This window comes from Tenrec ecaudatus, chromosome 10 (assembly GCF_050624435.1).
Source record: "Tenrec ecaudatus isolate mTenEca1 chromosome 10, mTenEca1.hap1, whole genome shotgun sequence".
Classification (NCBI taxonomy): Eukaryota; Metazoa; Chordata; class Mammalia; order Afrosoricida; family Tenrecidae; genus Tenrec; species Tenrec ecaudatus.
Window position 1 is genome coordinate 16,445,792 of NC_134539.1, and position 23,904 is coordinate 16,469,695.

Below are 23,904 nucleotides of genomic sequence, written 5' to 3' on the forward strand. Positions count from 1 at the left end.
AGGCTGTGGGTTTGAAACAGCCCCCGGTGTCTGAGGAAGAAAGGGCTGGCGATCTCCTTCTGCCGAGACCACAGCCAAGAAACCCCCATGGAGCTTAGTCCTACTGTGGCAGCCACGTCACTGTGAGTCAGCATCGAGTGGAAGGTGGCACCTGCCAGGTCTGGTTCCTGTTTTTTGTGAGCTTCAAATCGACACCCAGATGCTTTCTGTCTCAGCCATATGTGGTTCCCTTGATGATGGAGAGACTCTCAGCACCCCTCTCCTGGGACAAAATAAAAGCAGAGAGGAGAGGAGATGAGTAGCAAGAACTTAAGCGGAACTCCCCTACCCCTACAATCTCTCTCTCTCTCTCTCTCATACACCACACACACACACACACACACACACACACACACACACACACACACATGCCCTGACGGCTAACACCCTGAGTGGTGTCCCCTTCTTCCCAATGGGAACAGATAACAAAGTCTACCGTCCCCCCAAGCCCACAGACGGTCCCAGCAGGCCACCAGGACAGCCATCAGCACCAACCATCTGGCCAAGGAGCAGGGGACCTGCTGGCAGGCTCTGCAGGCTTCCATCCCTAAAGCTCTTCATCCAAGGCCGCCCTGTCTCCCCCAGAAACAGTTTGCCTTGTTTACGAAAGGGCTTTTCCAGGAGAGAGTTGCTGCCTGCCTGCCAGCTGACAACAGAGGCAGGGGGCAGGAGAGGTGGCGGCGGCTGCGGCTGCGGCTGCTGCCAGCTTAGAACCAGCTGTGGGCATGTCCGTCTGCAGAGGTGTCCGGCCTGGTGTTTCTCCCTGCCAGGAGCCGGCTGGTGTGAATGGGAACCGAGGTGCCCAGGACACAGTGGTGGGAGAGGCCAGGGCCTGGGATGGTGAGCAGGCCCAGCAGAGGGCGCCACCACGCCGGCTCTCCTCTCCCTCTGCAGAACCGGCGAGGGGTGGGGTGTTCCGGAAGGCCAAAGATGGATCGATTCAATAGCATGCACCCCTTTCCTCTCCTCTGCCCCCTTCCCCCACTCCCTCTTTTGTCTCCCCGCCCCTCCACCACCAACCCCTCGGTCTTTCTCTCCATCTCTAGCCCCGCACTCCCTGCCCAGGCTGAGCACTCACCCCAGGGATGCCCGGGTCTCGTAACTGAGTGTTAATTATGTCTGAGTGGATTCTAGAGAGAAAGAAAACCATATACTGTATCAGCAGAGAAATGGTTTCACTATGAGGAAACTAATGATGCTTTTATCAGGAACAATATAAAGATTGCTTTTTTATGCGGGTACGTCCCATAGGGTTCGGAGCTAGGAGATATTTCTGTATCTGGCTTTAGGTGCCTCTGAGCTTTTACATAATCAAATCAATATAGCCATGATTCACCCTCTGGCAACAACCGCTCCCTGCAAGTTTGCTGGTGCTTCTTTAGTGGCTAAAGAGAAAATAAATAAATATAGAGAAAGGAACTTATTATGAGTCTGTAGACATTGATTTGTTCCGCCTTCGGACTGTCTCGTTAATTGCCCTGCGTGCCCACATGCACACAAAATAAGCCTCCAAGTTCACGGTCAGAAAAAAACAAGGGGGCCGGGTTCTGCCCAAGGAGTTGCCATTGTCTGCTTGGGTGGAGGCAGTTGGTGCTGTTTTTCAGAGACAGCAGAACTGGCGCTTGAGGCTGTGCCACGCCGTGCCTGTCTCCCAGAGTCTGTCTGTCCTCTTGTTGCTCCTCTTCTTCCTCATTCCTGTGAATTCCCTGAATTCCTGGCGTGATTTTGGTTCTGGCCTTTCTCTTTCAGTCATATTGTTTTTATCAAAATCTCCCCTCCTCTCCACCTTGGCACAGAGTGTTTCCCACAAACATACCTATTTTCTACACAAACAGCCCTCTCAGTGCTTCTTTTGCGCCAACTGCGCCGTCCGACCTCGGCATTTCCAAAGCTTCCGGTGCCACCATCCAGGAGGGCCCAGGCCGCGCTCCCCTGGAGGCCCGGGCCCGCTGGTTGGAACACCAGAGCGAGCAACATGAGCGAGGGAAGGCGGAGACAGACACTCAGCAGATTGCTGCATCGGCACACAAGATGGACTTTTCTCGACCCATCCCTCCTGCCTTCAACGTTCACGGGTCACATACGTGGTTGCGCCAGGAGCAATGCCTGAAATCTTTCAAAACACTTATGGTGCCCCCCTCCTTCTTGCCTCCACGTAAATCAGCAAAGCCATCTTTCAGACTAAAACAAGGAGGGTGCTTTGGCGTCATCCCTCCCAGTCATTATCTTCTTGTCCATGAATTGGGATGACCCAAACCCAAATCCAGACCCTCCGGGACAGAGGCACACTGCCCCATAAGGTTTCTAAGGTTATACATTTTTTGAAGCCAAATGCTGCATCTCTCTCCCTATGCCGCCCTCAGAGTATCCGGTGGGTTCGAACTACAGACCTTATGATTAGCAGTCCAATGAGTCACCAACGATGCCACCAAACAAAGAACCAAACACGTTGCCATCGAGTCGGTGCTGACTCACAGTGACCCTCTAGAACAGGGCAGAGGCTGTAATTCCTCAGAGGAGTAGAAAGCCTTGCTGTTCTCCCAAGGAGCAGCTGGTGGTTTCAAACTGCTGACCTAGTGGTTAGCAGCTCAAATGCAGAATCACTGTACCACCAGGGTTCCTAACAATGCCACAGGGAACTTCAAAGGAAGCTTCTTTGATGTCAAGTGAACATTGAATGTCAAGGACTCCATGTAAGAGAATAGAAAGTAGACAAATGCAGTAGGTGCATTCAGCTGTGTCTGGGAGATAAAGGCCTCCCCTGTCGTCTTTTGGCTTTCATGGACCTGCATCCCTTTCCCTGCACCTCAGGAGAAGCCCCAGATGACCTAACAGGGACAAGGCAGGCACCCAAAGCTAGGCACGTCATCAGATGCGCAGAGCTCTGAGGTGCACGGTTGGTACACAAGCCAATGGCTCCTGGATCCCAAGGGAGTCTTATTGCTGAAGTCATGTTTCCACAATGGCGATGCCGAGCTCCTCTGAGAAGACAGCGCAAGCAGAACTCTTTAAACACCACCCTGCTCTGGGCAAATATTTGCCGGAGGAGAATGTCACCTTGTGGTCCTGGCAGACCTGCTCTGCTCCAGGCCTTCCCAGCACCACCTGGCTTGCAGTCTAGGGGAGGGAGGCCAAGTTCAAAGAGTGTTGGGTAGGGAGCTGCTGCCAACACAGGCTGTGAGCATGCGAAAGGTCACAGTGGATGCCATTTACTGAGCATCTTTTGTGTATCACAGGTTGTGCCAGGCACTTGGACCTATTGCATTCAGTTCATTTGAATCCTTTAGACCAGGCATGAGAAACATCCAGCCAGAGGACCATGGGAGGTCTTCAGAATCACCAATGCCAGCTAACACTGCACACCTCACCACAAAGAAGCAGTTACCACCGTCACTGCCGGGGTGAGTTCATTCGATGTTTGGCCAGTCTGGCCAGGAATGAAGTCATGAATATTCTAATGACCCAGAGCAGAAGAATGATTCCCACCCGGCTTTAGGCAGTATTGCAAGGCCATCTTCTTGTTCCCACTTCATGGAAAAGAAATGCAGGTTCGGTTCGGAAAGGTGATTTGCCCAAGGTCACTCACCGGACAGAGCTTCCAACTCAAGTCTCATGGATCCCAAGACTGCTGTCTTCCCACCTGGGGGGGCATCGAAAACATCTTAAGGTATCTTGCACACACACTTGGTTGACTCTAAGTCATTCTGCATCTATTTTAAACAGATATTAAAGTCATAGTACTACCACACTATTCCCATTATTTCACAAGAGGCGATTCTTTCAAAAACTCTTTTTTGGTTATAAAGAAAGAACACTGACAGATTTCAATGAAGTAAAATCCATCGTGATGGTGACGAGGGTGGATGTGGGGAAATCGTGGCCCAGACCCACCACGAGGGACTGCTGACGAGGGCCAGGCCGCGCCCCTGAGCAGGGCAGCCGGAGTACTGCTGGCTGCTGCCTGGACTGTGGGGCGCCGAAGGAGCCTCAGTCTCCGTGGCTGTCTCTTTGTGATGTCTGTCGTGGGCACGAAGCCAGGTGGGGGAGGCCGGTGACTTGTGTGGCCTCTTTGCTCCCTTTGATCCAGCTTCCCATATTCCGTGCTCTGGGAGAAGAATTCCAAGTTCAGAGAGACTAACAGTTCAAATATCTCAAGTCAAGAATTCTCCAAACACCTGCCTTTTTTTTTCTTTTCTAACAGGTCAAAACACTTCCTTGCGGTTCTTAGTTCCATGTATTGAGGCTTTGTAGGGGTGGGTGGGTCACGATATGTATCATGTCACCCAGCTTGGATGATTTCCAAAGAAAAGAGGCAGGCTTGGGTTAGAAGCTTACCCTCATCTACATGTGACCAGTGGAAGTGACCTTAGCCTTGAGAACACTGAGGTTTCCTCTTGCATGCGGTTGAGATGACAATGCTGTTGGGGGGGGGGGTCGGATATTAAATAAGCCAATTGGTGGCATCGAGTCCATGCTGACTCCTAGTGACCCCCCTGTGGGTTTCCCAGACTGTAATGTTCATGAGAGTAGAAAGCCTGGTCTTTCTCCCAAGGAGCTGCTGGTGGTTTTGAACAGCCAACCCTGCACATAGCACCCCAACGCATTGCCACTACACCACCAGGCTCCAGCCCCGCTACAGACAGCACTGAGGATGCTATGCATAGTCAATGCTCAAGAATGGAAACTGGTCCCAACTCATGGCGACCCCAAGCCAGAGCAGAACTGTCCTCCAAGGGGCTGCCAACGTCTGACTGTGTCCTAGTCCATGGCCAGGTCTTTCTCCTGAGGGCCCTCTAGAGCAGCAGTTCTCAACCTGTGGGTCATGACCCCTTTGGGGGCCAAATTACCCTTTCACAGGGGTCACCTAAGACCATCGGAAAACGCATATTTCTGATGGTTTTAGGAACCAAGACACCACTCCTCTATCCGTCTCCAGGCAAGTCCGCCCAACATGCAGATACACCCACATACGAGTACCCAGCGTGAAGACTGTTACCCATGCTACACCATGCTTCAAGACAAAATTCCATTTATTTGTCATTAGATGTAAATATTTCACAAGATCTAACAATATATTGTTTTGTGATGAATCATTATGCTTTAATTGTGTTCAATGTATAACAATGAAAATACATCCTGCATATCAGATATTTACGTAACAGTAACAAAATTACATGACAACAACAGATTCCCAACAGTAGCAAAATGACAGTGATGAAGTAGCAATGGAAATAATTTGTGGTTGGGGGTCACCACCACATGAGGAACTGTATGAAAGGGTCGCGGCATGAGGAAGGTTGAGAACCACTGCTCTAGAAGTACTCAGTTGAGCGCATGAACCATTGGCCCTACCCAGAGACATCCAGTAAATGGTAGCTAACAACACGAACCACCACAAAACCTACGGGATCCGGTTCGACTCTGAAGCAGGGGAGCTTCCCGTGAGTGGGGGCTGGCTCAACAGCAACTGGTCTGCCGGTCCCTATCCCCGACTGCTCACTGAAAGGCTGGCAGTCCCAGTCCACCCAGAGTTGCCTCCGTAGAAAGGTGAGGTGAGGAGCATCAGAGAACTCAGCCATTGAGAATTCTGTGGCGTCCAGGACCATTGAGGTCACTGTGTGGGGGACGACAGGCGTCCAAGTTGATGCTCCTGCTGTTGTGTCCATCATTCCCTTATCCAAGCAACCTATTCATGCACGTGAAGTGCTGACTATGTGCGCCAACCTGTCACCATGGTGTGTGGCCCATGAGCATCCACAGAGCCCGACCTCAACCCTCCAGCCTCACCAACACACAGTGCCTGACCACACTCACTCATGCCAGAAACCCAGGGCCGGGTCTGCTGAGAAAAATCTCATCATACTCATTTGAAGTTTTTTAACTCCTTGGGGGTAGAGAGATCCAAGGCAGTAAACCCCACATAGGGAAAGAAAAACTCTTATTTTCAACTAATAGTAATAATAACGAAATCCCAGAGGAAAGAAACAGAACCCCCTGGCTCCCACCAAATGGAGTGGAATCGTGGGGCTGCTGTCATAGCTTTTATATAAAGGGGGTGGAGGGGGGGCATCGGGGCAGACACCAAGTACACGGAGCACTTCAACTGGAATTGTTTTCTAAACAAATGTTTTTCTGTAAAGCCTGTGTTTTTCCCACATATTTTAACCATTCTTAAAACCCCCTGGCCCAAGGCAACACAAATCCTGTCCTATTAAACTGAAACTTGGGGCCTGTATCTGCTAAGGGGCCCAGGTGGGGCAGTTTTGGCCATTTGGGGGACCAGAGAAAGGTGAAGGGTCACCATAGGCATGACCCTCAGAGGCTCATGGGTTTGGGTTGGGTGGGAGAATGTTGCACCAAACCTGGCCCCCGGCGGATAGTGGGGCTACAGGGGCAGGGGGACACGCTTTGCTCAACAATGAAGGCAGACTTGTGTGTTGAGAAGAGACCAGAAGCTCCCTGTTTTCAGAACCAGCGAGAGAGGTCGTGGTGAGAGTCCTGTTTTGCACTCCTGTCCCTGTTGTTATTGTTAGGGCCACGGAGGTGGTTCCGGCTCATAGCAGCCCTCTAGACAAAAGAGCAAAACACTGTTCAGTCTTACACAGTCCACGCCATTATTCCCATGCGTGAGCCCATTGCTGCAGCCACGGTGTCATCCATCTCCCCGAGAGCCTTCCTCGCCTTTGCTGCCCTCGACTTTACCAAACAAACCTGAGGTCCTTCGCCAGAGTCAGGTCTCTCCTGACAACTGGTCCCACGTACTTGGGATGAAGTCTCGCCATCCCTGCCTCCACGGGGCCCTATGGTCATACTTCTTTCAAGACAGAGTGGTTTGTCCATTAGGCAGCTCACGCGACGTTTGGTAGTCTTTGCCAGCATCAGAATCCAAAGGCACCGACTTTCTGTTGGCCTTCCTTATTCAATGCCCAACTTTCACATACTAGGAGGCCACTGAAAATACCATGGCTTGATCCAGGTGGTTTTCCCAGGGCGAAGCTCCCCCATCGCCCTCTGGGTTTGCTGACCCCAGCGATGTCCCCAAATGTGGGAAACTCGATTGTATAATGTGTGGTAGTGGGAGACTGCGTTCGTGCTCTCCCCTGGTAAAAAGAAAAGAAAATATCATGGCTTAGGGCAGGAGCACCTTAATCCTCAAAGAAACATCCTTTTTGTGGCCCAGTGTGGTTGGAGGGGGGCTGAGGGAATTCTGCATCCAGGGCTGAGTGACTTTGATGGGAATCCTGGGGATTAGATTGCCTGAGAGCTTGTTTGGGAGGAAGGAGAAGAAGGGAGGGCAGGGAAGGCTGCCCACTACAGATGGCTCTTGCCCATGTCTGCCCCAGCCAAGCTCCCAGGCAGACCCGTGGGCAGCCCTTGAGGTAGTCAAAGCCCATGGAATTGGCGGCAGTTGGGAAGGGCTTTCAGCTCCCAGATGTTTTGCAGCCATGAGTGGAACATCCAAAACACTTCTGGTACATTCAGACTGGGTTGCTCGGACATGGCCCAAGGAAGCCAATGTTTGACAGGACATCCGCGCACACCTGCTACATTTTGCTGAAGTGGGTGTAGTCTGCCAGCACGGAGGTGTCTGTGCTTGGCTGGGATGCCCAGTGGACGCCCACGGTGGAGGTAACGTGCCAAATATGGGCACAGCCAGTTCCCCACCGAGGTGATGGTGTCTTGTTCCTATTTAAATCCATCCATCAAATGGTTTGGGTCAGGCGCACCTTAGTTTGACCCAAGCCATGGTATTTTCCATTGCTTCACAGGCATGTGGAAGTTGGACATTGCATAAAGTAGAATGAAGAAGCATGGAGACATTTGAATTGTGCTGCTGGCGAAGATTACCAAACCCAACGTGAACAAGGGGACTAAGAAGACAAACCGGTCTGTTTTGGAAGAAGTACGGCCAGAGTGCTCCTGAGAGACACAGATGGTAAGACTTCCTCGGACATGTTTTGGACATGTCTCCAGGAGAGGCTGGTCTCTGGAGAAGGACGTCATGCTGGGCAAGGTAGAGGGGCCGGAAAGGCACGGAAGACGCTCAGGAGATGGACTGACACCGTGGCTGCAGCCCTGGGCTCAAGCATGGGAATAATGGTGAGGCTGGAGGAGGACCAGGTGGTTCTGTTGTGCTTATGGTCACTATGGGTCAGAACCCACTCCAATGGTACCTAGCAACGACAACACATAGGTTAGGGCGTCCTGGCTGTGTAGTGGCTACACAATGGGCTGCTAACTCCAAGGTCAGCAGTTCTAAACCACCAGCCGCTCCAAGGGAGAGATGGGTCACAGTGAGTCGGCATGAACTCAGTAGCAGTGAGCTTTGTTTGTTTTTTATCAAACGATTTGCGTCTTGTTCAAATGTCCAAATCTTTGGTGTTTGGAAGGAGGACACAGAGATGAAAGTGCTCGGGGATGTCTTGGGCACCTGCTGCTCACTGGTCCTCGAATCTCCTTGCTCTCTGATTCTAACTAAGGACACCAGGAACCATTTCCTGCACATTGACCCTGACCTAGGAAGAGCACGGTGCTGTCTTGGAAGAGCTTAAAAGAGGACACGGAGAGAACCTCGGCCAATGGACTCTCGTGCTCCACAATGACAGGGACTATCCCACCCTGGGGTGTCATGCGAGTGTTCCTGTTTCCATGTGCCAGGCCCAGGTTCGACTCCCAGCCAGGGCGCTTCAGCACAGCTGCCTCCTGCCTGTCAGTGGAAACTGCTATGTGGCAATCTTGCTGCCTGGGTTTCAGGGGGGCTTCCAGATTCGGGAGAACACCTGGCGAGTTCAGGCCAAGTTTAGAGCAGCTCAGGAGGAGGACGTCATTGCCTCGAGGTTCTGAAGAATGCCCAGACTCTGTCCACCCGCGACCGGCTGTCCGTCAGTGGCAGAAACGATGCCTGGTTTATTCTTAGTCAAGTGTTTGGAGAGTCTGTGTGTTCCTCGGGGCTCTGGAATGAAAAACACAGCAACAAAACAAAACGAGACTTGCGCTGCCCGTCTGGTAGAGCTCTTCAGAGCCGGGCAAAGGACTGTGAGTGAGGGGGTGGGGGGAGAGGGGTGGCAGGCGTGGGGGGAGACAGTGTTGCATTGCCCATGCCCCTCCCCGCTGCCTGTGGGCCCCCCAAATCATGATTGTTTTATGCGGTTCTTTTTCCCATTGGTGAAGAAAATGGGATGCCGTGTCAATTACTGGGAAAAATATACAAAGTCCTAATGGCTAATCTATTCTTCTAAGTATGAGGAGGGCTACTACACCTAGGAGAATTGATCTAATTGTATAATAAAACTCGAATCATTTTGAACAGGCTCGGACATGCTGGGCTGCGCGGGAAGGTTCGGCTGGGCTGGTGCCCTGGGCAGGAGGCGGTGAGCTGACCCTGGAAATTGCTTGTGGGTAAAATCCGAGGAGGGCCTGAAGGGACTCGGGAAGCCGGCTGCTGGGAGCACGAGGGGCTGTAAAGATGCTGTCCCGTAAATAGTATCTTCTTGCTTTATGAGCCTCGGCGGCGGGTGGTGGTGGTTTTCTCAGCTAGAATGGCTGTGCCAAGAGTCTAAGTTGGGCAGGGAGTCTGCAGTGCTCCGTCCCCCCAGCCCTGGGTGCATCAGCTGTAGACTGTCATCCAACACACTCACGGTGCCCAGCACCTTCACGTCGTCCATCTTGTTTAATTAAATCCTCCCAGCAACCCTCTGAAGACAGGCCAGTTATCATTGTCCGGACGAAAACCCAAGGTGCTGAGAGGAGACCTGGTCTGGAGTGGGGGCTGTCGGCTGCCGATGGATCAGCTCCCGGCTCATGGTGACCCCATGATCCGCAGCATGACCGAGGTGCTGTCTGGTCCTGCCCCACCCCCACGCTGGGCTGAGCATCAAACTGTTGGGATCCATTGGCTTCTCCCTGGCAGGTTTGCAAGTAGATCGCCAGGCCTTTCTTCCTACTCTTAGTCTAGAAACTCAACAGGAGCCTGGTCGGCATCCTAGCAACACAGACCTCCAGGGATGGCGGGCAGCAGCTGTTGATTGTGCATGCAGTGCACTGTCCAGCAATCGAAGGCAGGCCTCCTGAGTGTAGAGTGAGAATTCTCCCACAGAAGCCTCAGTGCTCCCTGGTCATAGTTACATTGCTCAAAAAAAAAAAGATGGAGCCAGGACTTGAACCAAGGCCTTGAAGTCCCCTTCTGGCCTTCTCTGCTCTTGCTTTGTCACCATGGGTTGCAGTGTGTCCTAACAGGAGGGCCCTCTTTGTAGGTTCCTGGGAAGGGATTTGGGGGTAAGGTGTGGTGGGAGCCGAGGCTTGGGAGGCTGCCGTGGGCAGTGGGCAGTGGGCAGCTTTTCCCCTTTCATGTGTGTCTGATCTGGCCTAAAAACATGCAACCCCCTTGCATGTGAATTCAATGACACCTTCTAATGCCACCACAAAAGGCAAGCTTCTGTTTATTTAAGCATTGGGGTTTTCCCCCCACCACACCCCCCAAAAAGAAAAATACATCTGAGAGTCAAAGTCACTGGGTTATACATGAGCTCTTGCCCCACCAAAGGGAAAAATAACAGTCATAATAAGAATAACAGCACCGTCTTCTCTGATAAACCAGTGCCAGAAAAGCTCTTGGGGATCAAGTTTTGTCAGTCCCCAGCTTTTACCAATTTAAATTCTTGGCAGAGTATTAAAAAAAAAAGTATAAGGTATTTGAAACTTCAGTCCCTCAGGTACTAAATCTAGTGTTTCCTGGCAATAGATGAATGTTGCTGCAGAGAAAACCCAACACCACAGGCCCATATCTCCATGGCTGTTCATATTTATACTTAACAGACAAATATGTCATTCTTTCAGGATCCCTTTACATGGCCAATTTTCCCCTCACGTGTTACCCACCCCCTTCTGATAAAAACGCAGGCTCACCAAACCCAGGACAGAGACCATGCATGAATGAGATGCTCGGTGGGTACCAGAAACCGTGTTTTCCCAAAGCGGCCTCGGGTTACCTAAGAGTTGCTCAGGTCCCCAGAAGTCCAGGGCACCAAGAGCCCAGCGGGATCGATGTAGCCAGAAGTGGCATTCACCACCGGGCACTTGGCTCCCGTGTTCTTCACCAGTCTGACCAGGGTCCACAAGGCGAGCTGGAAGTCTCTCAGATGCTCCTACCAAAACGTAATTGGCACGGAATGCTCAACTTCCTCTGCCCAGGAAGCTAAAGGGTCCGTATTTACGACGAGTGGCCCACCCCATTCATGAGCTCTGGTTCTCGTCCCTAGCTGAAGCTCCTGCGATGTTACGCTCCGTCACAGAGGTCCCTAGTTGCCTGCCAGAAAGAATGCCTCTTCTACTCTACTGCGTCCAATCATCTGTCTTCCTTCCCTTTCTCTGCGCCCACCTCTGCTGCAAGGAGACTTGGTGGAGCTGTTGAGCACGTGCTGGGGACTAACCTCAAGGTTGGTGGTTCAAACCCACTAGCCACTCTGTGTGAGAAAGATGAGAGAATTTGCTGCCAGGAAGACATAGCCCCAGAAACCCCACAAAAGGTCGCAGTCAACCAGAATTGACCGGATGGCAATGGGCTTGGGCTAGGTAACCTCTGCTGCTGCTGCTCTCTTTAAAGCGTGGAAAGGAAAGGGTGTTACTTTGAGGAGGAAGGTGTGCCTGAGCCAAGCCATGGTATTTTCCAGCGGCTGATAAGCATGTGAAAGCTGGAATAATGAAGACTGAAGAAGACTTGATGCATCACGTTTGGTGAGATGGCCAACGAGGCTGAGGGAGACTCCTGGTGAGATGAACTAGAACAAGAACCGTAACGATGGGCCCCGCCATGCTGGTGATCACGGGGGATGTGTGGGACGGCAGCATTTGTTCCGTCGGGCATGCAGTCACCAGGAGTCAGCGTCATGATCTCTAACCTCTGCTGATGAAGTTTAGTCTAGCCTGGAAGGAACTCAGATGATGCACCTTCCTGAGCCTGTAGACCACACAGTGCAACCCTCTTCTTAGAAGAAGGGCAGAGAATTAATGTTTGTGTGAAGATCAGAGAGTATGGATTACACTTGTTCATAAAGACAGCTGTGTGAGTCTGGGTAGACTAAAGAAACAAATCCAAAGACTGACCATATGTGCCTAAGAAAGAGCTTTATATACAAGAGCAGTTGAAGAGTGAGGAAACATCCCACCCAGTCCAGATCAAGTCCATAAGTCCGATATTAGCCAATATGTCCAATACCAATCTATAAAGCCCTCTCAGGCTCACGAAATACATCCATTGACGCCAAATGCAGGAAGATCACAGACCAGTGAGTGGGAAATCCTGTGGATACAGGGGCGTTGTAAGCATCTCAGTGCTGGCAGGGTTCCCCGTGTGGTTTCTCTAGTTCCAGAGATCTGGCTCCATCAGCCTCTCTCCATGTGTCTTCTCCACAGGGATTTCTCACAGAGAGTGAACCAAGAGAGAGAGTGTCTCCCGCCTCCATAGTTCCCAGAATTCCCAGGAGAAGGCTAGGCCCATACAGAGGCCTCATTGGCTATCTCCTGATTGACAGACTGGACTCCACGTCTACATTCTCAATCCTCAAAGTGACACCAGATTATGTAACTACCACAACAGCAGAGCAAAACATCCTCACCACGGAACTAATAAACAATGCCATGAAACATGGAGAAAAGGCTGACGTTTACTTGGGCTCACAGTTCATGAAAGTAGCAGTCAAGAAATCAAATGACACACTGCACTAGGCAAATCCATGGCAAAAATGTCCCTTTAAACAGTGTCCGCCCTGAAGACTAAGGTAGACCTGGCCCACATCCCGGTGCTGTCAGTGGTGTTTTCATACTTCATATGCTTACAAAGGCTGAACAATGACTATGAAAGGCCAAAGAAGGATGGATGCATACGAATGGGGGTGTTGGCAGAGAAGAGTCCATGTACCTGCTAGAAGAAGGAACAATGCCATCTTGGAAGAAGCACAGCAGCCATCATGCCCTTTAGAAACCGGGGTAGTCAGACTCGGTCTCACATACATGGAACATCTTGTCAGAAGGGCCCGGCCTCTGGAAAGGGACATCATTCTGGGCAAATTGAAGGGTCAGCACAAAAGAGGAGGTCTCGCAACAAGATGAACTGACATGGAGCTGCAACCATGAGTGTCAAGAAAGCCATGACGGTGCGTGTGGTGCAGGACTGGGCGATGCTTGGTCCCATTGCACACGGGGCTGCTCTGAGCCAGGGCTGGCATAAAGGCATCTAACAACAGCCATGCCTGAGCACTGTGCCTAGTCCTTACCCAATTTTACCTTTGAATAATAAATGCTATAAACATAAAAAATAAATGTTATAAACAAAAAAGAATGCTATCCATATTTTAAGTACTCTGAAACTCTGGGAAATATTTCATCCAATACAGCAATGCGCCATCTTCTTTTCTTTGTCTAATTTCTTGATGTTCGGTGTTAGCAAGGCAGTCCCTACCCAGAGTGACCCCCACGGGCAACAGAATGAAATAGTGCCCGTCCCGCACCATCCTCACATTGTTACAGCCGAGTCTGTTGCTGCGGCCACTGCGTCAATCCATTACGTTAAAGGTCTCCCTCTTCTTCCCTGCCCTTTCTCCTCTCCCCAACCTGAGGGTCTTTCTCGGCGACCGGTCCCTTCTGATAGCAGGGCCAGAGCGTGCGAGGCAAAGCCTCCCAGCTTCATTTCCAAGGACCACCCTTCTCCCCAGACATACCTGTTCATTCTCCTGGCGGCTCACAGGAGATTCAACATTCTGGACCAACACCGTCATTCAAACACATCAGCCCTCTGCGGTCGTCCTTACTCACGGGCCGCCACCCACCTGCAGCGGAGGACGCAAGTTGACGTGGTACTCACAGGGGCGATGGAAAGTTCCTGGCTTGGGCCGGGCACATCGTAGTCTTTAAAAGGGCATCTTAGCTTTTGAACACTTGAAAGAGGTCTTTTGCAGCACCCCTGCACGATAAAAATAAAATCGCCCGCAAAAGATGTTTGTTTTATGGGCTGGCGCTTCCATGGGCATTGATCGCGGATCTGAGAAAAATAAAATCCCGAGACTCCAGCCTTGTCTCTCTCTCTCTCATGATGTTGCTTGTTGGTCTAGTGGGAGGCTTGGGGTGTTTTGCTTTGCTTTAGTTTCCCCTTTATGTTACAGCGCATTCCCCAGCCCAGCTGCAGTCTTTGATCTTCATCAGTAAGGACTTCAGTCTTCTCGCTCAATGTAGAAGTTCAGATTTTTGCAAGTGGAAACACATCCTTTAACTTTCAGGGGAAAAAATGAAAGAGGAGCGCTACGATATTTCCACCCTCCGTACTTCATAAAATATGTACAGCATCACCTGAGGGACATGGGGATGTCTCGGCAGGAATGGAAACTAACTGGCGGCGAAGCTGCTGCAGGAAATTTCCACAGTTCCCTCTAGTCCAGAAAAGCTGCTGCTCAGTGAACGGAGGCCCCCGGAGAACCAGAGCCCCCGCCCTCTTCTAGCAGCAGTTGGGGGGCTTTTGTCTCCCCTGCTGCCGGAGTAGAGTCCTCGCTCTCTGCCTCTTCCTGTTTTCCTCTGAAGTCATCGCCTAGTCTCACAATTCTGCTCATAAGTTCGACGGTTAATCTTTATCCTCTCCATGTCTCCATTGCCTGTGTGGCATTAACACGGTGCCTTCACTTTGAGCTTCATATGTGCACCCCCCCGACCCCCAGCAAACACTTCTCCTCCCAGAGTTTCTTATCTTAGCCAATGTCTCCACTCTCCCAATGGCCCATCCCGGGAACACTAGACCCATCCTGATTCGTCCATTTTTCTCAATATGAACCATAGCTGCCATTCCTGAAGAGTACCTGGGTGAACCAACTCAGCTGTGAACCAAAAGGCTGCAAGTTGGCTTCCATCCAGAGGTACCTCAGAGGAAAGGTCTGGTGAGCTTCTTTAGGGACATCAGTCATTGTCAACCCAGCGGAGCACAGTTCTGCTGGGACACACTTGCAGGGGCCCCGAGTCTGACTCAACTCAACAGTAACTAGTTGGCAAAAATCTAGTAGGGACCCCACATTCAGTATCTAAATGCTAGGGATACTTATGCCCTTGGACAAGCTTAGGAAAGAACTCTCGACTTTCAGTAGTCCATCATAAGACAGACTTGTAGATGGAAGCACTCTGACCTAGGTGGCCCCCTCCATGCTGCCTTCTCTGTTCTCAATGGGACTATCATGGAAAGGAGTCACAGAAAACCCAGCAAAATGAGTGGTGGACAGGTGGGAAAGGATGCTGGGGCGGGTGTGGCTAGCCTGTGGGTCAGGAGAGGGGCTGATGTGCTGCCGTGGGGGTGCTCTGCTCCCTATGAATCAACCACACTCAGTAGGCTGCCGGAGGACCTCACCATCATCCCCTCTGCAAGCCGGCTCCCCGGTAATTGACTCTCGCATATTGATTAAGATGTTGATGTGTCCCAGGATTGCTCAGTGATGATGCTGCGCCTCCCGGCAGACCGGACTGACGAGGCTCTCACTGTATGGCTGTCACTGTGTGCTCCTTAATGGATAAAGCCGTCATCCCAGAGCTGGAATGTCTTGCAGGCACAAAGACGTAATTAACTGTTCAATAATGTATGGGACATGGAAAAAACTTTACCCAACAACTCCAATTGATTGCTCTAAGTGTTTTGACTGCGCTTGCCTGCTTTGCATAAAGCCAGAGACTTTGGCTAGCCCGGTTCTCATGGACAGCCATTTCGTGGGTCTCACCTAGGATGAAAGTTGAGGGACTTGGGGAGTTTCCAGGAACGGAAGGAAGGGTGGATGGGGAGTGGTTGGGCTCGTTGACACCTGTCCCTTAGGGAATCCTTCAGTGAGCTTTTGGAAGCAAAGCATTCCTGGCAGTTCAGTCCAGCCTTGCTGGAAGTGACCCTCCTGCGTGAGAAACAGGCATGGGCTTCCTAGAGCCCTGGGACTTGACTTGGCCTATGCTCTGAGTGCCTCCCCAGCGTCAGGGTAAGACCTCTGAGAGAGAGAAGTTGTCGATGAGATCTCCGAGGGGAGAGGGGACTTGGGGGGTCACACGTTGATAAACAAGCTCCGTTTCATTCAAATCGGACCTGGCTTACTATCTGGGATTTGGTCAGACGTATGCTCTGAGAAGTATCCTGCAGTTACGCACAGCCCTCACAGGCTTACCCCCTCGTCGGAGTCGGCGCCCTTCCTAACCTGGGAAGAGGGACAGATACCAAGGTCGCAAGCCTAGCTGCTCTATCTGCCAAGCTCAGCCTTCTCAAAACAGAGCAAGGGCCTTGAACAGAGCTCTGTTTTGGCATCAACACGAACAGCTGACTAAATAGGAGACGGCAGCTCCCTCTGTACATTAGGCAGCCTTCTTGCGGGTCGGCAAAGGGAAGGGGGAAAAACAACATAACATAAAAAGAAGAGAAAATAAACAGCCTCGTTTTAAAAACAAATGCATCCCACCAAGTGCAGGCTCTCCTCCTGCAGCCGGCGGAAGGCCTGCCGAGCGGCGTGCCGACTGCTGCCCGAGCGCGGAGCCTGATGAAGATTATTACCATAAAACAAATAACCATCACATCCAGCCCTTGTCCAAGGATCCCTTCTCCCTGGGCCCAGTCAGCCCTGGCCCAGGATGGCATCTCTACCTTGCAGCAAGGAGGGCACACAACCTGGGTCTAAACCAGCCCTGCCCTGCCCTCCCTCCAGCCCCGGGGCCATGGCTCTGGATTATGACACCATCTTCTCACCCAGCGCCTTCCTCTGCCCTTCCGAGCTTCCTTTCCAACCACAGACAGTCTGACTCTCCTTACATGATCCAGGGGGAGCGCTGGATAACCAGAGAATTCTTGCTTTGCTCTTTTTAACCCGTTCGAAGGTCCTTCTGTTTTAGCCAGGCTGCTGTCTTTTTTTAAAAAAAAGTTTCATTGGCCTATAACGCACAGGTCCTACAATTCAATAGTTCTATCCCATGAAGAAGGGTTCTGCGAACATCACCATAATCGATTTTAAAATAATTTCTGATTTCTTGTATCGTGTTCAGCTCATCAGTTCCCCCGACCTCACCTGCCATGCCCCTCGGTAATTATTAATCCAGTTGCTGTCTCTATAGATTTTCCTTTCCTGGATTTTCATAGACAGCAAGAACATCATGCAAAACAAAGGCAAGAAACTAATTAAGACAAAATAAAACAGAGGACAACCTCAACCCAAAAGAAAGCAGAGTCTTTAAAACCGGAACCAATTATAAATGGGGGAAAGGGAGATCCCAGGACACGGTGTTGCATTTTAACCTAACGACACCTGTCATCATCCACTGTACAGCACTCTCTGCCTTAGAGGAAGACTAGTCACGTCCCTGAACTGTAGTCAGAGGAGATTCACCAGAGACCTAATCCTATGGGGACTTGTTACCTTTCTCCCGGAGAACAGCAGGCCCTGGATCTGCACCGTTACCCCAGGACCTCTTGACTACAGCCCTATAGGTAAAACTCTTACTTTCACGGGCAACGCTGCCTACCAGTTTCTCTTTGGGTACTTCTTCCTCACCAGCATCACCATTCAAACTCATCAACTCTTCTTCGTGCTTCCTTTATTCAATGTGCGACGTTCACACGCATTAGAGGTCGCTGAAGATACCGTGGCGTGCGTCAGGAGCACCCTAGTCCTCCTAGGGGTCTCCCCGCTTTTCAGCACTCAGTAGGGCTAACTCTACAGGCATGGGCCAAAGGAATGGATGAGAAAATGAGGGTGGTGAGGATGGTGTTCAGACCAGGTAGTCAAGCAAGGAAGAAAGACAAAGATAGGTAGAGCTCACTGAGACAGCTTAAAAGAAAACTTTAGTTGAATTTTGGAAGAATAGATCAGCAGCTCCCAAATTCATCTGGCCTACTGCACCCTTTTCAGAAAAAAAAAAATACTCAGTGATCCCTGGCAATTAAAACCCTTTGTGTATAACCCATCATCTGGGATAAAGTGTAGGTATCTGCTTTCTCAGCCCCCTGAATCATTCCAACACTCCCTAGGGGCTGGCATTGCCCACTTAGGGAAACACTGGGGTAGACAGTTACCTATTGTTCGAGAAGCACTGATGGAGCCAACGTAGAACCACGCCAGGATGTGACGAGAGGGCCGGCCCGAGAGCCCTAAAGCGTCTGGGGAATTTGGTGGGGCTACAGGCAAGAGCTAGAGATCTTAAGTGCCAGATGGGCCTGGGAAAGGGCATCTGACTCTTGAACAGGAGAGAGGCATGTCTTTGGGAATGATCATTGAAGAGTTGAGAGGAACCTAAAGACGTGATCCAAAGCCAGCCGCTCTGGGGTTGGTGACAGGACCAAGCCTAGGATTCTGGGTATCTAGACAAAGAAAAGACACAATCTTAAAGGTTTCTGGTGAGCCTGCTCCACCAGCCCAATCCTACCAGAAGCCTTCCTGGAAGTTCTGACTGTCATTCAGAGCCAAGGGAATGAGTCAGGAGGCCAAGACCTCTTCATCTTACCTTCCTTCCCATTCTCTTGCTCCCCCAGAAAGATGGATGACCAACTCACCCTCAACTGACCAAAGGTCCAGAAAGACTTGACCTCGCTCAAATGTATCAGAGAGGCTCGAGAGCTTATCCATTGAAACTGGAACAGAGAAGGACTGGGGATTCATTTGCTTCCCTATCAGAAGTCATGGGAGTAGACAGAAGAGTAAGAGCTGGGTCTGGTAAGGCACTGGACTTAGTAGAAAGTCTAGCCTAGCCCTGCACGAGCAGCACATGTGAATGCTCCAAATCCCATCAGAGTCAAGGCCACAGGATGCAGTCGAAGGTTGTGAGTAAGAGTTCACATGGGTTGCAGCCACCTTAGCTTCTAGAGTTCCCTGAAGAACAGGAGTTACTGACCCCTCCGCCCTAGGGAAGAGCAGTAAATTAGGCCGGACTGCAACTGTTTTCCATAGGTCACAGGAGAATTGTCCCAGGGTCTGAGTGACCAATAGCAACTCCCAAAATCTTTCTCTGGGCAGCCGTGCAAAGTGACTTGCAGTAGTGGGGATGGAAATGATTTATCCTGGGAAGCTTGTCAGCGGGGCTGTTCAATCGTGTGCATTCTGTTAGGGGTGTGGGCATGAGTGGGTGAGACGCTCCTCAAACTACATTCCTTTGCCTCCCACCAGACGGGCCCACAGCGGTCTATTTCAGGTGACAATTATAGTGGTAACCACTCCCGGGTGGTCACTTTGCCAAGGGACTCTGTGTATTGCGTTTCAGTTGCTTAAAGTCCTTGATCCAGGTCTCCAAAAGGAAATGAGCTTCTCCTGTTGTTTTCCCAGCCGGTGCTCTTTTTCTTCCACCCTGTTCTCAGTGTCGCCCTTCAGTTTTCAAAATGTTCAGCTCAGAGTCAAGCCAATTGTTCTCTTGGGCAGGGGTGTCACCCTCGTAAGAAGCACATCTACTTCACAGGCAGCTGGGACCCCGAAAGGGGAAGTGAGAAACAGAGAAAGACACCCACCCTAAGCCCACAGGAAATGACACCACTTGGCCTGTTTTCCTCCAGGGTGATAATCCGTGTGATGGAGAATGATTCAGAAAGGCCCCCCCCCCCAGGGGAAACACAACATCTCCAATCTTTCTTGCCCTGAAGGACTACATTTTCATCCATTCTCCTCAGACAAACTTGGCTTTAGGGGCATGGACTAGGAAAGGTTGGCTTCTAGAGAGAGGTGGCAAGGGGGTCCACCCACGTGGTGGCATCTGCAATGCCTGCTGTTGGCTGCTGTCTCTGGGGCTGCCATCAGCTTCTCTGCTCAGGCCACGAGGAGTGTCTGTTTGAAGTCTGCTCTTTGGGAAGGAGGCCCAGGAGAATATGAGCTGGGCTGGTCTGGATATCAAAGTCCAAATTAAAAATTTATTCCAGTGTTTGAAAAATTCCTGGCCCCAAACTTCATATGGATTAAAAAAGAAAACTGACCCACAGCTCCCTGATTTCTTCAGCGTCTCCAGTGGAGGACTAGAGGATTTATTTCCAAAAACTAAAATAATAAAAGTGAGGCCAGAGAGTTCCATAAATGTACTCTGATCAGAGGGCGTCTCTGCTCAATTTGTCAGCAGAGTCATGTGTCAGGAAAACTCTGGGAAACCAAGAAGCACCTGTAGTTATCACTTTGGAATCTCTTTCTCCTCTTTCTGAGCACTTCCGGTCTCACCTGGCTCTGTACTGTGGAAGCTGGTAGGCAAAGAATGAGAAAGAACTAGAGAGAAAAACAGTGATGCTAGATTTTCTTTTTTCCCCCCTAACTTTTGGGTTTGGGGTTTGTAGGAGGGTAAAGGAAGGCATCTAGTATTAATGATGGAATAACAGCTAATAGGAACATAAATTTGTTGGGAAAGAGCACAGAAAAAAAACTAAATAAGGGATGAAATATAGACCAGCTCATTGACAAAGATGTTGAGGTAGTTAGTTTATCGTGCCAACCTGGCCTATAAACACATGTGGGGTTAATTGAAGGGGAGAGGGATAAATGGTTCGGTGAGCCTCTCCTTTCTAGTTCTCGGGTCTCTTGCTTTGTGATGGTTGGACCAGGGTGCAGCTGCCTTAGCCAGTTCCCCGCTTCAGCTGGCAAGACTCACGTCCTGCAAGACATCTCTGCAGTGAAGCCACATGGACCTGCCCTGATGCAGCCCTGGGTGCTGGAGCAGCCACGTGGAGACCCCCAACAGCGCTGAGATGCTTACTCGCTCACTGATTCAGCTTTCCTCCTGCAGTCAATATCATTGCGTGTGTTTTGTGAGATGGAGGAGGACTTTGTGGATTGGTGTTGGACATATGGGTTAATGCTGGACTTGCGGACTTGGGCAGCATGGGGTTGGGATGTTTTCTTGATGTGCACTTAACCTTTATATATAACTCTCTCTTATACATGAATTTCTGTGGATTTGTTCCTCTAAAGGACCCAGACTAACACAGATGTCTAGAAAAAAAAAATAGAACGAACCCAATATGGAGCATGATGAGTGAAATATTGAGATGCAGGTTGAAAATAAGCGATCAGGAAACTCTTGAGCTTTTGTTAAGGGTAATCACAAAATTTGGACAGGATAATACTTATGGATATATGATAAACCTAATTAATGTTATTGAATTGGATGTGGGGGAGGAGGGCTCACAAATTTCATGGAAACATTCCATTCTCTTTTCATCTCCTCCTTTCCACCAAGCTTCCAAAGCCTTCTACATGAGAAGAATGTTGAAAGGGCAAATGTTTTATGACATATGTATTTGCCATCATTTAAAAAATAGAACCAATATCTAAACAAAGAATCACATCATGGTCTTAAATTCGAGTGGAAAGCACAGGGCTGGATACTGTATATACTCTAGTATAAGCTGACCGGAATACCCACCAAGGCGCCTAATTTTACCACAAAGACTGCATTAAAAAGTGCTGAAAAACTCAGCTTATACTCAAGTATATACGATAGGGGAATGTGACAGAAGCCACGTCAACTCAGAAGAAACGGAAAATATGAAGGGAGACATGACCAGAATTGCAAAGACATAAAGTGGCCAGCACATGGTGGTAAATGCGAGGACCGAGGGGGTGGGGGGTTACACAGGTCCTCAAGGCCAGGGTTCGAGGTCAGCATTGTTGTTTTGGCAAACTTTTAAAATCGAAGTGTACAGTTTGATGGGTTTTATTAGTGTGAACACACCCCTATAAACCACCATCGTGACTACCTCCACCTTCCAAGAGTCAGCTCTCCTCCGACACCCATCACCATAGATTAGTTGTGCCTGGTTTTCAATGCCACCCACGTTTCTGAGTGGGCTTCAAAGAGTTTGTGGAACAATTGAATGAACAGGTAATGGAATGTTTCCACGAACTTTTTGAATCCTCCTCCTATATAATCAATACCTTTTACCTCTGACTGATTTCCTTTGCCACTGTGTTTGTGGCTGTATCAATTTTTGCATGCACGGGTGGCTTGCTCGTTCTCACGGATATGTAATATTCTGTTCTGTGGCTATTCCATGATTTAGCCCATCCTACTGTTGACAAATGGGCTGCTTCTGACTAATAACATCATGTTGTTGTGAACCTTTTGCTCTGCATAGGTCTTTGGGTACATGTATATATACATTACTGTGGAGCTACATCTAGGAGAACTGGGTCATGGGGCCTACATTGCTAATCTTTAGCAGACATTGTAAAACCGAGTAGTTCTCAAAGCAGTCTTAGCTGGTTATACTTACTCCCATGAACAATATGTGTGTGTTCCTTTACTTGGCATTGCCCATAGATCTTAAACGTTACCCATGCTACCAGGTAGGTGGTGATACCACATTGTGATTTTAATTCTGCATGAGTAATCTAGCATCTACTCATAAGTGTGTTACCACTTTAGATAGGTATCTTCTTTTGTGAAGTGACTGCTAAATTCTTGTGTTCATTTTAATGTGCTTTTAACAGTGTCTTTGTCAATATTGTTAATGTAAGGATTCTTGAAATATGCTAGATATAAGTTGCTTGTCTGATAGGATTTTTGAAATTTCTTCTCCCAGGATATGACTTATGCTTTCATTTTCTTTATTGTATGGTTGTAGCTCTTTCTCTCCTTTTTTTTGTAAGATGTTATAGATTTACATAAAGACTAGATTTTCAATGTCTTATTTTATGATTAGTACATTTCATGGCTTGCTTAGAAAATGTGTATCTACTACCAGGTCATAAAGATATTCTAATGCATTATAGTATAGAAGTTCATCATTTTTACTTCTAGATAATGATTTATAGATACATGATTTTTGTATATGGTGTGAGATAAGAGTCAAAGTTTGCTGGTGTTGGGATTTTTCCCTTTTGAAATCCAAATATTAAAATACTTTCCCCCACACTGCACTGCCAGTTGGCTTGGCTGAACATCAGGTGACTCATATGCAAGTCCATTTCCAGACACTCAACAATATGTCAGCACTCCGTTGCTCTCTACTGACACCAGAACCATGTGCCCGTCATCACCGTTGCTTGATAGCTGGTAGTGCAAGTCCATTCAGTTTGTTACACTTCACGTTTGTCCTGGTTAATTTTGACTCTTTTTGTTTCCATGAAAATGTGAAATAATCAACTCACTCATTTTCATTAAAAAAGAAAAACAAATGCATGCAAAGAAGGAAAAGAGGTGGGGGGGGGGAGAGGGAGCGAAGGAGGAAGAAAGGAAGGAAAGGGGGGAGGGAGGGACCTAGACAGGGAATAAGCTGTAAAGGGAGAGGGAGCATGGGAAGATATTCAGCCCGTGGGCAGAAGTGTGGATGAGCTCCCAGTAAGGAGTGACAGAGGAGGGCGTTCCCTAGGGGGCACGAAGAGAAGAGGATGGAGTCCTGGGAGCCAAGAAAGCAGGGTTTCTACTCCAGCAGGGACAGACAGAGATTCAGACTCCTCAGCCAGGCTGAGGGACGAGACTCCAGAAAGCGATTGAACTTGGCATCGGGGAAATCACTCCAGACCTTTGTGGACTCTCGGGAGACAGTGAACCCTGAGCGGTGCTGGATGGTGAAAAGAGAGCTTCATCCTCAGGGGTCTGCTCGTCCGACCACAGGTATGCATCACTCTCTCCGAGTTGGAATCCAGTTGATCCCAATGGGTTCGGGGTTTAGTTATCATGCACCAGAAGAGACCCTGGTGGCTCAACAGGAAAGCACTCAGTCGCCAATAGAAAAGCTGGGGGTTCAAACCAACCACTCCAAGAGAGAAGGACCGTGACAGCCTGGATTCCTATGAGCATAGTTCTGTTCTGTCACAGGGCTCCCTAGATGCTGGGCGCTGTAGATAACTTGTTATACTGGGGTGAACAAGGGAGATGTGCTTCTTCTCCTCCTGAGCTTAGGTTGAA

General features: G+C 49.7%; 1 non-coding gene across 1 annotated transcript; it reads left to right on the top strand.

Annotated features, from left to right (window-relative positions):
• The first annotated feature begins 6,976 nt into the window (after positions 1–6,976).
• On the top strand, positions 6,977–7,142 carry LOC142460297 (U1 spliceosomal RNA). The gene has a single exon (XR_012786531.1). It is a non-coding gene; the product is annotated as a U1 spliceosomal RNA (small nuclear RNA).
• The last annotated feature ends 16,762 nt before the right edge of the window (positions 7,143–23,904 follow it).